At 37.0% G+C, this 17,801-nt stretch overlaps 1 protein-coding gene and 1 pseudogene across 2 annotated transcripts in view; one reads left to right on the forward strand and one right to left on the reverse strand.

Annotated features, from left to right (window-relative positions):
* LOC129775980 (follicle-stimulating hormone receptor) overlaps positions 1-17,801 on the forward strand; it is a 429,827-nt gene that overhangs the window by 114,328 nt on the left and 297,698 nt on the right. The gene's annotated exons all lie outside the window — the stretch shown is intronic.
* Positions 9,921-9,997, reverse strand: LOC129780847 (U4 spliceosomal RNA; annotated as a pseudogene).

A 17,801-nucleotide genomic window follows, 5' to 3' on the forward strand; every position in this document is an offset into this window, starting at 1 on the left:
AAAACTAAAACACAGATCCACTTGAGTTATAACACGTGCCGCAGACAGGGCGAAATTTACGAGTTCCCGAGAGTAAACAAGAAGTTTTTGTGTCTCTGGTGAGACCATTTGGCTGTGTGGCTTTTCATAATATGGTCTTGCGAAACATTCACCGATCGGGATGACGCTTGGTGGGATAAAAGAGCCACATAATCGTACCCAGTGGCGATGCTTATGGTCGATCAAGTTACTGTCGCGTAAAAACAAGAAAAGAAACCGTGAACGAAGGAATATGATCTCGATCTCGATACATTAATGCCGAATGTGTATATTGGTTTCTATATTTTATCGCTCTTGAAGTCAAAACATTTTCCTCGGCCTCTCGACATACGGTAAACAATGGTCCAGATTCGGATGACGCACATGACCGTTCTGCCGCTCGCGTTCCGCGAAAAGGGGTGAGCGAATTGTTTATCCCTGGTGTTGCGAAAATTGCATTTCATTGTGTTGTTCGAAACCGTGCCGCTAATACACCGTGAGACGTAAATTCCCACCGAGTTGACGTGGCAGTGCATTTGTCCAAATGCACTCGGCCCTGTCTGTTTCGGAACGTAAATAAAGGTCCGTCACGGAACGGGATATATTTCACATCTGGAGGTAATATTCGGGATGTGGATCTTTCACCGTTTGGTTGGGCCGGCGCTCTACATGACCCGTGTGGTTGGCGTTTACGAGCTGTGGGTTAATCGAAATTTAATTTCGTATCTATATTTTGTGTACGAGGCCAGTTCTCATGCGATTCGTCACCTGTAGTTTTATGAGGTTTTAAGTGAATGCTTGATTGGCACCACACATGTGAGAACACGGAATCTGTTTGAGTTTATATACGAAAAAGTGTTTGATGGATAATTATCGAGTGGATCAAGGTAAAAGAATAATCTCAGAAAGGATCGAGTAATCACATGTGATGCACGCTCTGTCGGTCACGAAAAAATTATTGTGAGTTCATTGTTTCAGCCTTATTTCTAACCAGGGTCTAACATTTTAGAAAACGAAAATGAAAATCGGCTCTCCTCTCAGTCGCTTCATTTCGAATATGTTTAGTTCGGCTTTAACCGTCAACATGACTTGAATTAATGAACGTTAAGAGCGAGGATGTGTGATGAACTATTCTAGCAAATGTTTATTGTTGCAACACTTACCTCAACGCACCTTCCAATCCGATCATACTTTAGTCAACACGTACTTACAGTGACAGGCAGACCAATAGGTCACTGGGTGAGTAGAAAGAAACGAAAAAACAAAAACATAGAACAACAATTGGAATCATCGTTTAAGCATTGCTCATAGAAACTTTATGAATTTCTAACTAAATTCAACTTAAACTAACTAGGACTAAGACTTATTATATAATTACGAATTACGACCACGGCTAAGACTACGGACTACGACTAGGAATTACAATTAGGCACTACGACTAGGCCATATGACTAAACCTACCGAAGATCAATCGCTCGGAAACTTAATAAATTAGGAAAAGGGAAAACTAAACGTAAGTTTAAATCTACTACTTACCTTCAGGAATTGATGAGCAAAATAGTTGATAATAATAATTGTAACAGGAAATTATATTCTCGCAAAATTGTATCAAACGACTTTTAATCGCTTCCGAGAATTCGAGAATTATAAGTTCGGAAACATCCTGTTGAAATTCATTTCAACAGTTATTCCAATTCACGTGACGAATGGATACAAATCTGCCCCTTCATTCAACCACCACTACTACTCCACCCTGACATAAATCTCGTTGCTCGCGTACACAATTTTCATTAACGTCGAAATGAAGTGAAACGAAAACTTGATTTCTGATACAAAAAAAGTAGTTACACCATTAATGGCTCCATTGTTCACCCACCGTGTACTCAAACATCGATACATGCACAACGTAAATAGAATACCAGGTATATTACTCCCCGCTTTCTTCATGTAATCGTAGGCAAAGAGAAATAGCAAAAAATTATTACAGCATGACAGTTGTACCGAGATGAAGAATAGAAGGTGGGAAGATTCACGGGTTTTGGTTGTGTTGAACTTTGATTGTGTTAGTAGCCAAGAAGATATGTTCACATACCAGGCATACCAGTCAGTTACTCAAATGGTACAAAATTGAATGTGTCAACGAATAACGTTGAAAGAGGATATACAGAAGCTAATTACAGATTTCCAAATCACATTTTTCGCATTATGAAAAAAAACAGAACATATCTCGAACTAAAATGCTTAATTTTTTCTTTGATTTCAAAAATAGTATTCTAATGTCTACTATGTTTGGATTCTAGAGCAACTTCATGGAAGTTTGACTTTTGTCAGCAATTGTAGTTACTTTTTTTTCACAATTAGGGTGCTGAAAACTTCAGTCGTCTAAAACTAAGACGAAAGCGAAAAACTTTTTGTCTCAATCTAAGTCATACGGAGTCAATTAAATTGAATTTTGAAGTTCATTTTACATGAAAAAACTTGCAACCTTTTTTCCCATGCACTGTCAAATGTTTATGCGTAAAAGGAACAAAAGATTGTGTGACTCTGACTTTGTTCGTTTACGTTTTTGGTCGACGTAACAAGAAGTAAAATTGAATTGAAATTGAGTTTAGCACACTTCAAAAATACAGAAATTTCAGTTTCTGTTAAAATGTCGGGCCTTTCTGATTTTGAACGCTAGCATTGATATAAGAAAAAAACTAGTTCGTTCATTTCATTTGCTTATTTTTACTATTAATAACAACACTTTTCCTATGTAGTGGACTATTATAAGAAAAGTAACATACATAAACAAAATCTGTGACGTCACAGATTAAAAAATCGTCCCACCATCTCGAGTTGTACAGTGTATTTAAAATTAGTTTCTTTGTATTGGAGAGTGTGTGTATCACACAAGCGATATAATGTACCTAATGATATATGAGAGAAAGAAACGAATGCAGTCTGGGGGAAGTCACTTCAATTTGCCGTGGAGTTATTTGACGGAGAAGAATGGAATGAGGACGGTGCTTCTTTAGAATAGTTAGCGATGAGCCCGAATGACTGTTGATTCATGTTGACAGAGAAACTGCTGGAATATGCAAAATAGACTCATTTCCAATTGGATGCGAAGGCTTCATAGTACCCTGACTATTTTCAGTTGAATATGACTTTGCCGAGCCCTGCGGCTTACCATTTTGACGTAGGACTACGTCTTTCATTTATATACCGGGGTGTAAAATCAAAGTTTCGAAAACGAAAGCGTTACGCCGGAGACCGAGATTTTGAGCGTTAATAGCTCCTAAATAACTGAACGAAATGGTATGATAAACACTTAATTCGAAAGATAAAATGTCTACGCATTATATACTTGCTATTTTTTGATCCAAAAACTTGTTTCAATAGCCTTAAAATTGCTTTCAAAACAGGCTATTGAAATCACCAATCGGTATATAAGCGAGTGCCGCTCGGAAATCCACTCAGTTATAATTGAACAGTGATTGAAGCATGTTGTCGCTGTTGTGGTGAAGCTCTTCGTTTATCATGGAAGCGCGGATGAACGGTGTCATCAATAGCCTGTTTGTGCACCTTAGGCCAGAAGGGAATCCATCAGGAGGAGAGTGATGCCAAAAACGGTTCCCCGGGAAAAGATCGGAACAGCCGCCATACACACACATACACGCGCGGAGCTCTTCGTTTGGATGCAATTCAGCATCGAGAAAATTCCGGAAAGATTCAATCGTTGCTGAAAAATAATCTGCCAGTTCCCCTTGGAATTGAAAATTACATGCAAGCAAAAGAGACTGATTATTTTAATGTTTTCTATCCATATAACACTGCTACCAAATACATTTAGCTCTGTGATTTTTCAATCAAGTGTAATTAGCAGGAAAGCTTCTGACGATTATTCTTCCCCATCAGTAGGATATTGTCGTATCCAATATTGGATGCATAAAACCTTGTACCTCCAACGTAACGCTCTCGTTTTCGAAGTTCCCCAAATATTCATTTATTCATTCATTGAGAATGAATTCAGATTTAACTTCAAACAAATGATCACTAAATCAACGATAGTCCTACGTCACCATTACGGTTATACCATAGATATAACCCGCTTACTGTTTTTTTAATTCTTTTCCGAACACTACCCATCATTCTTTGTAGCAGTCTTCCTTCCTTCCTTCTTTGTTCTTAAGAGGTTTTAAACTTTGCAGTTCATTCGCCTCTAGCCCTGAGAAGAGCCATTGATAACCAGCCTTGAAGAGGCTGGCGAAATTGTAGCAGTCGAAATCCATTACTGCCATAATACTTTCGTCGCCCGGCGCGATTCGTCCGAGTTTCTTGCGGGGCCCAAATTCAACGGTCGGTGCACTAGAGAAATAAGCGGGTGACGATTATAATGAATTCGGGTTCGATTCAGTAGATTCGTAGATTCGATTCTGTAGAATCCGAATGAAATCAACTGCCTGCTGATTAGAAAACTTTTGAAAATAATGTTTCAGACAATTGTACAGTGTTGCCAATGATAAAAAAAAATTAATTCAACCGAACGTACTTGCTCTATATAATATATTCGATGACGATGAGTGGCTACAATTTTATTGGAGAATATGGAATATTCTGTTCAATCGATAGCGAAGATTCTGTGAATAAATCATATCAAGAACATATGTACTTTTGTGGGAAAATAATCATCATAAACTATATCACATTTGGTAACTCCGATTTTTCACGTGATTCGTTTTCTTTGTTATTAACGCTTGGTAGGTAAAAAACTGAATGAAGAAGCAAGTTGAAGAAGTTTTCTGAGAATGAAAATAATAATTGCGCCACTCGGATAGGCCCCTGTTTATTCCTAAAAGTTTTTGACGTAAGACTATGTGTTTCATTTCTATACTGGGGTGTAAGTTCAAAGTTTCGAAAACGAAAGCGTTACGCCGGAGAACGAGATTTTGAGCGTTAATAGCTCCTGAACAACTGAATGAAATTGTATGATAAACACTTCATTCGGAAGATAAAATGTCTACGCGTTATATGCTTGTTACTATTGGTCCAAAAACTTGTTTCAATAGCCCTAAAATTGCTTTCAAAACAGGCTATTGAAATCACACCAATATTGAAAAATAGATGCGACCTGTGGGTACTTTTGTACTCGTTTGCGTTTTTGCAAATTGGAATGTTTCCCTAACATAGACTTCAAAATCCTGAAGCCTGGGTAAATAGTCATTGCAAAATAAATGCAAGCTGCGGGTACTTTTGTACTCGCTTGCGTTTCTGCAAACCGGAATGTTTCCCTAACACTGATTTCAAAACCACAAAGCCTGGGGAAATCGACATTGCAAAATAGATGCGGTCTATGGGTACTTTTGTACTCGTTTGCGTTTCTGCAAATTGGAATGTTTCCCTAACACAGACTGCAAAACCATTAAGCCTGGGTAAATCGACATTGCAAAATAGATGCGAGCTGCGAGTACCTTTTTACTCGCTTGCGTTTCTGGAAATTGGAATGTTTCTCTAACACAGATTTCTAAAACATGGAGCCTGGGGAAATTGGCATTGCAAAATACAGGGTTTTCCAACTTTAAATTCCGAAAGTAAATTGAAATAAAACACACTTAGAATTCGAATTTCGATGAAACTTTTATTTCAAATTAAAGTTTGGTTTATGCCATTATGTGTGAAATACAACATCATTCAAATGTCCACCTAGGACTTCCTTGCACACCTTGATCCGGAACAGGTAATTTTCGATGACTTTTCGGCACATATGGGGCGGTATCTCGGACATAACTTCACGAATGTTGTCTTTCAAATGTTCATGAGTTTGCGGAGAGTTGGCATAGACACGGTCTTTCGCATAACCCCACAAAAAATGTCTAGCGGGTTCAAATCGCATGATCTGGACGGCCAATTGGCATCACCAAAACGCGAAATTATGCGTCCCTCAAATTTCGTTCGCAATATGGCCATGTTCGGTCGTGTTGTGTGGCATGTGGCGCCGTCCTGCTGAAACCACATGTCATCCGTATCCATATCTTCAATTTGTGGCAAAAAAAAATCGGTTAACATGCGGCCATAGCGCTCACCATTCACAGTTACCGTCTCGCCGTCCTCATTTTCAAAGAAATACTGCAATGGCCTCTCAACAATCACGTGTGGATTTTCTGAGCCCCATATACGGAAATTTTGGGTGTTCACATAGCCACCGAGCACGAAATGTGCCTCATCGCTGAAGAAAATTTGATGCGAAAATTCAGCATTTAGCTGCTGTTGTTCGTTCACCCTATCGACGTATGCCCGACGCATTCCATGGTCACCACGCTCTAATTTTTGTACCAGTTGGACTTGATATGGATGTAGGTGCAAGTCCAAATGCAAAATTCGCCACAATGATGTGTTTGACAAGCCCAATTGCTGAGCACGCCGTGGAATCGAAACATTCGGGTCATCCTCCACACTGGCAGCAACAGCAGCAATATTTTCGGCCGAACGCACATTACGATGATGCACAGGTTTCACAATATCCGCTACGGATACAGTTTGTTCGAATTTACGCACTACATTAGCGATTGTGTGCTCTGTAGGCCGTCCATGACGACCAAAATCCGTCCGTAATGCTCGAAAAACATTTGCCGGTTTTTCATCATTTTTATAGTATAATTTAACAAAATTAACACGTTGTGCGATGCTAAAACGATCCATATTGTAAAATGGCAGACATTCAACTAACGATATGACGCTTTGGTTGATAGCTATGTCAAACGGTTGTCAGCGCAGGGCTGCATACTTTCGGAAGCCCGGAATGGAAAACCCTGTAGATGCAAACTACGGGTGCTTTTGTACTCCCTTGCATTTTTGAAAAACATTCAAGTCGGCAATACTTTCATACCCCCAATCATTTTTACACTCCGGAATTCGTTTTGCTATCACGGTCTACAAAAGCGGGTACAAATGCATCGCTTTGGCTCGATTATTTAAGACTGTATTGGAAGATATCTCATCATGTCGCCAGCTCACTGAACTTCTACGTTTGATTATTAGGCAAAATGATGATAACTATTTGCTGGGCTACCTACTACCATAATACATGAATTGACTTAAATTGGGATTTGTTTGAAATATAGAATTAGAAAAAATATAGAATATAGAATTTGTAAATAGTTTCATTCATCCACTAGTTTAATCAATAATTTAATCAATACACACAAAAGATAGCACTGCGCAGCGGCGGTATTGTACCCAATGAGAAACATCCGAGGTGGGATTATTACTAATTGAAGAAATACGATTAATTACTAAGCCAACCCATCCATAGCTTTTCTTCTTAGACGCACATGTGTTTTTTCATCCTTGAAATGTTCACTGGACGGCATAATAGTCAGTCTGAAGGCGAGGGAAGTAGTGACGACGAAATAGTGAGAAGCGTTAGATGAAAAGTTTCGAGTGTTATCTCAATTTTCATTTGAGAATGATTTTCTAACGGTACATTCAAAATGTGATTTTTCTTAAACAGTATATTGATTTTCCAATAACTTGGCAAACATCTGGTTTTTGAGTTAAAATATTTTGAAAGAAAGATCAATCATTTTTATTACGGCCTTTTAAAAAATCAGTCGTAATTTTAATTGGTCATATAATAAGGAAGGTTATAATTTTAGGTAATTTCCATCATTTGTATCAAGTTTTAAAAAAAATCGTAGAGGGTTGGGTCACCAGTCGGCAGATTTGGGGTGAAACTGCTCTATACGGGAGTTGTATGCATGAGAAAAAAAAAATATATATATATATCACCATTTTGGATTAGCATTTTCACAAATAACTATTTTCTACTAGTTAAGCCCCTTTCGTTTGATACCCGTATTGATGAATTTAAAAAAATGTCGCCATTTTGTGATGGCGGCTATTTTGGATTTGCATTTTTCATAAAAAAACTGTGTGCTACTAGTCAAGCCCTTTCATTTGATACCCATATTGATTGATAAAATATGTGGTCCGCCTTTTTCAGCGGCCGCCATCTTGGATTTTCAAGATCATAAAAATCCCATTTTCAAAGATGCGAATCCAGATGGTTTAGGGAGAATTTTCTCAAAAAGGCCTGGTTTAGATAGCTTACCATCAACACGAATCAACAGTCAGAAGTGCAACGAAGTACTTCAGAATCATTGACGTCTGTTTTTGCATCAAAAACAATAATAATTTGGCATCAATTCATAAAATCCGGAAGGTTATGGCATGGTTTAAGTAATAGGGACTTCAGATTCTGAACTGGTCAGCTTGTTTACCAAATCAAAGCCCTGTCAGAAATTTATGAGGGTGATCGGACGAAGAGTAGATGCAGCTTACAAGCAGTATGATTGATTTGAAGAGTTCAAACGAGCAGTATTCTCTGCGTAGAACGAGATACACACTACAACATGGCGCACCTTGGTCGTAACCACCCCGAATGGGTTATTTGACCTGATTGAGAACTAAGAATTAAGAATTAGAAACTTATCGTAATTCATGTTAAATTGTCGTTTATTTTGTAAAGGAGTGAGAGTTTTTCCATCTGGTTCGATTGTTATGAAACACTAGAATTTTAGTTTTTTGAATGTTCGCGCTCAAACACTAGAATAAAGTTACAATGGCCAATCCTATAAATGAAGATAGTTATTGTATTCTACACTATATACTGCAATTCAACCGACTTCTTACATATCACTGTAAACTCAGAAAAAAATGAGTGGTTCTATAGTTGTGAAACGCAGTGTATATGGAAAAGTAATATAGATTCGTCGCAATTATATACCTGGTTGAAACTATCCATTACCCGATAATCGGTTGAAAACTTTCCACCACAAACAATATTCGAAGCTTACTCTTTTTGAAATTAAGTCACTACTTCACTAGAACGAGGCAGGTGTTCCAGAATTACGTACAAATTTATTAGTTAGAATCATTTTTTAAAATGTTATCTTTGATGTCTTTCTGGTGCTCTTGTCGCGTAAGTCTTGACATGGAAATATCCACTTCCTATAACATTCAAGTTGGATATCGTCAAAAAAAACTAGTCAAAGCTCACATTAATTAAAATATACCATCGATTCGATCAGAAGGATTTTTTATCTCGCCTATTTTTTGTCCCAAAGGAATAAATACAAACTCCAATTCGCAAAATCTGTCACAAAAATGTACCGTCGGGCACCTTCAAATGGAACTTTAACAATCGACGAAATAAAATACTGTATAACTGATTCTTACACGAATCAAACTTGAGAAACAGCACATCTCATTCCAAACAATCAAAGAGAAAGTTGCTGATTCTGAGCTTATGAAATTAGTGCGAGAAGCTTTCATAAGAAATGCGCAATATTCGCTACAAATCCCAAATTAAGAAAACTTTTCGTAAGCCGCGTGAATAGGGCTGATCACTGGAGGCGGTATGAATACTTAAAAATCATTTTTTCTGCCTAATTCTCATTTTTTGTTCAATAGCTCAACGACGAATTGAAATTTTCATATTATTTCTTGTGTTTCTAAAAACGTGATATAAACGAAACATTTTCAGTGATAAAATCGTGAGTGATATAAATGAGACGTGATAAAACGCCCAGTGATATAATCGAGACGGCACTGTACTGCTTTCTCATGTCCAATCTAAGACGAAAAGATGCAAAAGTCTGCATCATCGGCTAGTTTTACAATAAATAAATTTTAATGCGAATTTTTAAGTGGATACCATCAACATCGTCAAATTCATAATAACTCTGCCAATCAATGATACTGCTAGATTATGCTTCAAAATTGAACTTATAAATTTAACCCTTTGTGGTCGTATTTAGATTTGACATGTGTGTCGAAAATGTTGAGGAAAAAACTATGGATGGGTTATACCTATGATATAACCGCAAGGTTGATGTAGGACTGCCGTTGGCTTAGTAATCATTTGTGTTTTTTCAATTAGCAATAATCGCACCTCGGATGTTCCTCATTGGGTACGATATCGCCGCTGCGCAGAGCTAGCTTTCGTATGTATTGAATAAATTATTGATTAAACTAGTGAATGAATGAAACAATTTACGAATTCAATTGCAAACAAATTCCAATTCAGGTCAAATCATGCATAATGGTAGTGGTTATCGCAGCAAATAGTTATCAACATTTTGCCTAATCATCAAACGGTATGCTCAAAAGTTCAGTGAGCCAGTGACATGAAGTGATATGCAGTCTTGAATAACCGAGCCAAAGCGTTGCATTTGTACCCGCTTTTGTAGACCGTGTTAGCAAAACCATTTCCGAAGTGTAAAAATGCATGGGAGTATAAAAGTACTGTCGAGATCTGCAATGCCGATTTTCCCAACTTATTGGTTTCAAAAGTATAGTAGAGTACAGAAATACTCGCAGCTTGCATCTCATTTGCAATGCCAATTTCCCCACGCTTCATGGTTTTGAAATCCGTGATTTGAAGAAACGCAAACGAGTACAAAAGTACTCGTTGATTGCATCTCATTTGCAATGCCTAGTTTCCCCAGGCTCCATGGTTTAGAAGTCTGTGTTAGGGAAACATTCCGATTTGCAAAAGCGCAAACGAGTACAAAAGTATTCGTTGATTGCATCTCATTTACAATGCCAGTTTCCCCAGGCTCCATAGTTTTGAAGTCTGTGTTAGGGAAACATTCAAATTTGCAGAATTGCAAGCGAGTACAAAAGTACCCGCTGCTTATATTTATTTTGCAAGGCCGATTTTCCCAGGCTCCATGGTTTTGAAGTCTGTGTAAGGGAAACATTCCGATTTGCAAAAGCGCAAACGAGTACAAAAGTACCCGTTGATTGCATCTCATTTGCAATGCCAGTTTCACCAGGCTCCATGGTTTTGAAGTCTGTGATATGGAAACATTCCGATTTGCAGAAATGCAAACAAGTACAAAAGTACCCGCTGCTTGTATCTATTTTGCAATGCCGATTTCCCCTGGCTCCATGGTTTTGAAGTCCGTTTTAGAGAAACATCCATTCATTCCAGCGATGGTATCTCGATCGTTGCGCAATCATAACTGAGTGGATTTCCGAGCGACACTCGCTTTTATACCGATTCGTGTGGTTTCAATAGCCTGTTTTAATAGCAATTTTGAGGCTATTGAAAAAAGTTTTTGGATCAAAAAGTAACAAGTATAGAGCGCGTAGACATTTTATCTTTCGAATGAAGTGTTTATCATACCATTTCGTTCAGTTGCTTAGGAGCCATTAACGCTCAAAATCTCGGTGTCTGGCGTAACGCTTTCGTTTTCGAAACTTTGAACTTACACCCCGGTATAGAAATGAAAGACGTAGTCCTACGTCAAAAATGTTAAATTTACTCCAATTAATTGTAGCGGACCGGGTTTCCAAAGACAACCCGGAACCTACGGCATGCTCGAAAAAGGCTAAGAAGTTACTTTTCATACCCGTCCTCTCTTAAGCGATTGGCTTAAGCGCCACCTCTTTTGAGGACCAATCGCTGTGTTCGATTGCCCAGCTAGAGGCCTGACACGCAGGCCCAAATTGTGTCCTTTTGCAAGGATTGGAGAACGGTCGAGCTGTATCAATTCAAGTCAGCGAATGCTGACAGAAGACACCCGTAGAGAACTACAGGAAAATTACTAACAACCCAGAATCACTCCGAATACGACGGAAAACCACTTCAGGGTTTTCTCAATACAGGTAATGCTCAACAAAGAATTTACTAGACTGGCACGGCCATCTGGGAAACAAAGGATCACCTAAGAAAACTTTGAACATTTACCTCGGATACGATAACGGGAAATTTTGATGACAATAAAATGACCGATTACAGGCTTACATTTATATTCATGACTTTCACTTCTACAAACATACCAATCGACAAACTTTCCGATTTTGGGTGGACTACGGCTTACATATTTTACATTTATTGTACATTGAGCTTTTACTTAAATCTAAGGGACATCGCATGTGCACATGGACAAACAGGGTACCTGGGGAGTGCGGTGAGGACACAAATTTCCTCACCCACTCCTTGTAGTTTACTGGTTGCGGATTTCCGCCGGTTGGTTCTGTCCAGCGGTTCCTTCGAAGGCGCGATGGTAACGGCGCTGCCTTTTTCCGATGAGTTTTCGATCGCCAGGTTTCGTCAAAAGGAATTGCCCTATTATTGTACTTATTCCGCATTTTAAAACAGTCCCTAAATTACGTAGTTTATGTACCTGTAGTTTCTTTGCAGCTTGTTAACTATGTTCGTTCATTTATTTAGTCTTAACACAATGCTCACACTGAAAACAATTCAATTTATAGTCACAAAAAACTCCACGTTATACAAAGAAAACTTACAATTAAAGATCGCGAACAAAACGCACAATGGTTCCGCGACGTCGGACAGTTCTTAGTAAAATGGTCGAAGAACATTGTAGTCCTCAGATAAACCGCAGGGTATCTCGCGATTCAGAGCTCAAGCTCAGTCGAAGACAATTTCCCCAAAGCATCCCCTTGTGTGCATCTTGCTTGAACTAACCGTCCTTGAGTACAACCTTCTCATTCCCCTCCCCAAACTCAAGGCTACGAAAGTAAGCGCTGCGCGAACAACTTTGGCGATTGTGCTTTCGCCCTGATCCAGGGAGGTGGGATGGGAAATCTAAGCTCTTAAGTATACTTTCTGCAGTATCTTTCAGATTACTTTCAGTTGTGACTTAGTGGAGGTACACTGTAAATATTTCAGCGTGAGTTTTTGAATTTAAATATTTGAATCTGACCTTATTAATAATTACTAACTATCCTAGCCAATAAATAAATAAATGAGTATATAAATAAATAAATAAATAAATAAATAAATAAATAAATAAATAAATAAGTAAATAAAGTAAATAAATAAGTAAATTAGATCCAAATGTTTCCTTTCTACCTCTTTCTTGAGTAATAATATGAGAAATTACCCATTATGAGCAATATTAGATGAAAGGGGGGAGGGGGGGGGGTTGAATTAACTGTTCGACCAGTTCCTGACCCATTTTCAACTATACTTTTTGGAAGAAGTAAAGTGATAAAGGGGGGGGGGTGAAGAAGTAAAAATTTTATATTATTTTTTCGTGGAAATGTTATATCAGGGGCTCCTAATATTAAAGGAACTAATCAATTACCAAATCCTCCAATTATAATAGGTATTACTATGAAAAAATATTACAAATGCATGGGCAGTTACAATTACATTATAAATTTGATCATTACCAATAAATATTCCTGGTTGTCTAAGTTCTAAACGAATTAAAATTCTTATTGATGTTCCAATTATTCCTGCTCATGCCCCAAAAATAAAATATAAAGTTCTAATATCTTTTTGATTTGTAAAAAATAGCCATTGTCGCGATTGAATGGCTGAAGGCAATAAATTGTAAATTTATTTATAAGAATATTTTCTTTTCAATCAAACTTTATAGTCAATAATGATATTAGATTGCAATTTTAAAGGAATAATGAATAATGATTAAAGTTTAAGAATTAAACGATTTTACAAGTATTTTTTAGCCTTGAAAACTAATAGTTTTATTAACTTAAACTCTTTATAGAATTAAATAGAATGAGAAAATTATTATTACCTTATAATATAGATAAATTTATTAAATAAAATTAGTGGAGAATTGTTATTGAAAGTTTTTATAATTCATGAATTTTTATAGAAATTTAGTATAAATGAAAATTGATGAAAATTATAAATTTGATTAAAATAGTATAATTTAAAATTATTAAAAATTAAAATAATAGATGATGAAAGGAAAGAGTATATAAAGAAATATAATAATCATAAATATTCATTATATATTATTGGTATTAGTATTAATCTTAAATGATTAATTGAAGAGAATGCTATTAATTTTCGCAACGAAGTTTGATTTAATCCTCCTAATGCTCCAATAATTACAGAAAATAAAATGAAAATAAATAATAAAGGGGCAATTTATAGTAATAAATATATTATATATATAAATTAAAAGAATTAATTAATAAAAATTATTTTATCGTTAGTGTACTATCTATAAGCCTATTCGGCCTATAATTAAAGAGAAAAAAATATTTATATACATATAAATAATTTATATATAAATATATTCATTGTATTTTATTCATTTATATTATATAAATTATTTATATAAATAAATATATATAATGAATTTATATAAAAGGGGATGTAAAAAGTATTTAATTAATAAAATATAATTAAATATTTATATATAAATATAAAATAAAATTATTAATATAAGGTGGTGGGGAGAAAATTGTTTGTTTTTTTGAAGTTGTTTTTTATTAAATTAATTAATTTGTTAAATTATGATGAATACGTTAATGAATTAATTTTTTTTTATTAATAAATTGACAAATTTAGTTAGTTAAGATATTTTTATATTTAGGGGTGTTCAAATTTTTGACACTTGGAAAGAATTGAAGTCGTACTGGTCGCAATTATTTTTACTTGAAAAAGCAGTTATGTATAACTTTGTGAGATTATGAAAGATGAACAAGATTCCTTTAATTTTTGTAAACATAAATATAAGTATAAAATTAACACAAGTATTTACTGAATAATGTTTTTATGTTTATGTTTAATATTTGCTATATTTTTTTTCGTGTGATATCTGTCGCATATATCACTGAAATAATTAGTTTGGCGTATTTCGCCTTTTAGCTTCCTGTTTGAACATACAGAACAATGCTCTTTACATCTACATAGTGCCGTAATTTCCATTAATCCTTTCCTGAAGCATGGTTCACAACTTTTGTTTATATTGGGTACCGTTGTCCATTATTCATAGTAGCACTGTTTTGGTTCGTGAATAAGTTCACAAGACATTAAAATTCGTTTAGAAAAAGTGTGAACTGATACATTGTTGCATAAATTATAATGTTAGTTTACTTCTTTGCTGTCATGGCTGATAGCAGAAAAACGACCACAAGGGTCAATACAGATTTCGGTACAGATTTTCTGAGGAAAAACTCAGATAAAAAGATTTTTTGAGAACAAAAACCAAAATTTTATTATGGCAACCCTGGTGGTAGGTATATCTCGTAAAATTATATTTCAATTCGTATTGTTTGTCGATTTTGTAATATACAAAATGTGTGAATAAAAGTTTTCATCATAAATACATTGCTATAAAGGGTGTGTCACATCAAATTGCATCACGGAAAAAACGCTGTAGAAATTTAATTTTTAGGAATTATATCTCCAGCTTTCGCTTATAATCAGATAAGAGTGTATAGATCACGTTGGCCATGCTTCGCTGTCAATTTTTCGTAAATTTGGAAAAATGTCGTCGAACGAAAAAGAGCGTCGTGAATTAATCCTGCGCACACATTTCGAGAATCCGGAGTTGTCACATCGGGACATCGGTAAGATGCTGGGAATCGTCCAATCCACGGTCAGCAGAGTACTAAAACGATACTTCGAGAACCTAACCATTGACCGGAAGGTGAAGAACGGCAAAAATGGATGCTCCGTCAGTGAAAAAGATCACAAGCGCGTGGTTAAGCAGTTTAGACGTGATCCGAGAAGTTCGGTCCGGGATGTCGCCAATAAGCTGAATTTGTCAAGTTCATTTGTCCAGCGGACCAAGCAGCGGGAGGGCCTGCGTACATACAAGGTTCAGAAGGCTCCTAACCGCGACGAAAGGCAAAACATGGTGGGGAAGACGCGAGCCCGGAAGCTGTACACCGAAATGCTGACGAAGCCGCATTGCCTGGTAATGGACGACGAAACCTACGTCAAAGCGGACTTTCGTCAGCTGCCGGGCCTGTTGTTCTTCTCCGCAGAGGACAAATTTAGCGTTCCGGAGGAGATTCGCCAGCAGAAACTATCCAAGTTTGCCAAAAAGTACATGGTGTGGCAAGCGATCTGCTCTTGCTATGACCGGCACGGTAAACGGGCAGGTTTACCTTAAGGAGTGCCTACAGAAGCGCTTACTACCACTATTGAAGCAGAACGAGGGCCCGACCATCTTCTGGCCGGATCTCGCTTCGTGCCACTATTCAAAGGACGTGTTGGAGTGGTACGAAGCCAACGGGGTCACCTTCGTGCCAAAGGAAATGAACCCGCCCAACGCGCCGGAGCTTCGCCCAATAGAGAAATATTGGGCGATTATGAAGCAGGGCCTCCGGAAGAACCCAAAAGTTGTCAAATCGGAGGCGGACTTCAAGAGAAAATGGATTTCTGTTCAAAAAAAAACTACAACCTGACGTTGTACAGAACCTTATGGACGGGGTAAAGAGGAAAGTGCGAGCAAACCGGCTTGGGCTCGAAGTATGAATAAAAAGAAAATGCCAAAAGTTGTTTAATAGTTTTTATTTTACTGTCTAAAATTTTCAAAAGGATCGGTCTACTGGGCGAATTTCTACAGCGTTTTTTCCGTGATGCAATTTGATGTGACACACCCTTTAGTCACATGTATTCCCTTTTTGGTGTTGTTGGAAACGTTCAAAACAAAGGCATCAAAATAATAGCTGCACTTCACGTTCAGTGGAATGAAAACTGTGTTAGACAACAAACTTTATTTTGTCATTGAGCGACGCCTACATACTAAACCACAGTGTGATAAAAACACTCATAGTTTATTGCATGTTATTATGTTGGAATTTATAGTATTGCTAGACATCTATTTGGACTGATGATTATCTGAATTCCGGATATATAACCGCTCAATAAAATTTGATCCATTCTGGGAATTTCATAGAAAACAAGCCTCCGAAATTAAAGCTTCCTTTACGATGGATCGCGGTCGGAAGCATCAGACAGCAAACATAAATATTGGTATTAATACTTTTGAAACGATCGATCGATACATACGAGTATGTTGTCAGTGCATTTTTCCGTAACCCTTAGGCTGACGATATTCTAGTTTGGAATGGTGTTACAAGCAAAATATGTGTAATTAATTTTGACATCAATGTTTCACAACATCAGTTTCCCCAAAAGTACAACATTTTTAACGACAATTAGTCTATTCATCCGACGCCGCTTTTCTGTTGAAAGAGCTGTTCTTGGTAAATTATGTGATTTGAGACTGCCTCTTAGAGAATTTTATCGCTTTTCAAGTAAATCTAAACATTCATTCTCATCACCACGTATGAGCCTGCCACAATTGCCTAGGGAGACCCATCAATGTGGCTTACAGTGCGTGAATAAAAGTCAACAGTTAAAGTCGAAACTGTAAAACCAAAAAGCGAGACAAGTAAAACGGGAATGAATAACTTTTACGATTCCCCTTTACGACACTGGGTGACTGAGTGTGGGTGGGGAAAAGCTAATCTCGGCGAAATCCTCACTCGACGCGAAATGTCTTTGGAAGATGTACATTAGACGAAATGTTGATGGTCGTCACGGGTATTAACGTTTACAGTATCTTAATTTCGGATGAGAAATTATTTGTTAGAATCTGACATTTTTTTGACACTGAGAAATGAAATATGAGAATAATTCAAACGCACTGAATCACATTCAATGCACTGACGAGCAAAAAATATAGCAATTGGTTTGAGCCAAGTCAAGTTTGTCAAGCTCGCTTCAGACCGCCTTTTTTTCCCGCCATCGACACCATGTCAACGTAAAAGTATCGAACCGCTCCCAAGACCTCGGCGTATGTGACCAGGGCAATCCCACCCTGCAAACAAGTTCGCCACATAATGTCTCTCGTGCACATAGAAAATTAATCAGAAAGCTCATAAATCTCCGGCGTAACACTTTTTGAACATGTAGCATTTTATTTCTTTGTACGATTGCTTCGGTACCGTTGTTGGATTCGGTTGGCACAATAAAACTATTGCTCCACGGA

This window comes from Toxorhynchites rutilus, chromosome 3, assembly GCF_029784135.1.
Source record: "Toxorhynchites rutilus septentrionalis strain SRP chromosome 3, ASM2978413v1, whole genome shotgun sequence".
Taxonomy (NCBI): Eukaryota; Metazoa; Arthropoda; class Insecta; order Diptera; family Culicidae; genus Toxorhynchites; species Toxorhynchites rutilus.